This window comes from Nilaparvata lugens, chromosome 10 (genome assembly GCF_014356525.2).
Source record: "Nilaparvata lugens isolate BPH chromosome 10, ASM1435652v1, whole genome shotgun sequence".
Lineage (NCBI taxonomy): Eukaryota > Metazoa > Arthropoda > Insecta > Hemiptera > Delphacidae > Nilaparvata > Nilaparvata lugens.
The window spans coordinates 23,397,757-23,398,358 of record NC_052513.1 but is presented as its reverse complement, the minus strand read 5'-3'; positions in this window follow the sequence as shown (position 1 = coordinate 23,398,358).

The following is a 602-nucleotide window of genomic DNA, read 5'->3' as shown; positions in this document are numbered from 1 at the left end:
TTGTCAGTTCGAAAAAGGAAATGAATCAAATCAATAAATAGAGGAGGGAATAAAATGGTATGTCTAATGATGACGGTTAGAAATTTGATGACTCCATTTTTCTTGATTTGATATTGCTCCTGCTTCTTCCTGTGGTAAATTCTTTCTCATCCTTCTTAGCATTTTCCAACTCCTTCCTTCTCTTTTTCATCAACATTCCTCTTCATTCTTGATCGGCGATGCTCTTCTTGAATCTTTTTCTGTCTTTCTTCCTCTTCCCTATTTTTGTCTTCTTTCTCCTCCTTTCTCCTTTTCCTTCTCCTATTTATTTATATGAGCGACTTTTGATTTCAACCTTAGCCGTCTCTCGCATCCCATATGCCATTTTCTCCTATTTTTTATCCTGTCTTCCTCATTCAGATTCCGGTTAACCTCATCAGAATCACCATTTTCGTCCATAATTTTATTCGGGAGGTTCTCTTTACCCCGACCTGGTGGGTTCCAATTATATATTCTTTTCGCCATCTCTAATAATTGTCCTAACCATACTTGGCGCCCTTTTTCTATCAGTTTTACTGCCATACCCAATTTACCAATCCAAAAGGACTTCTTATCATCTTGCC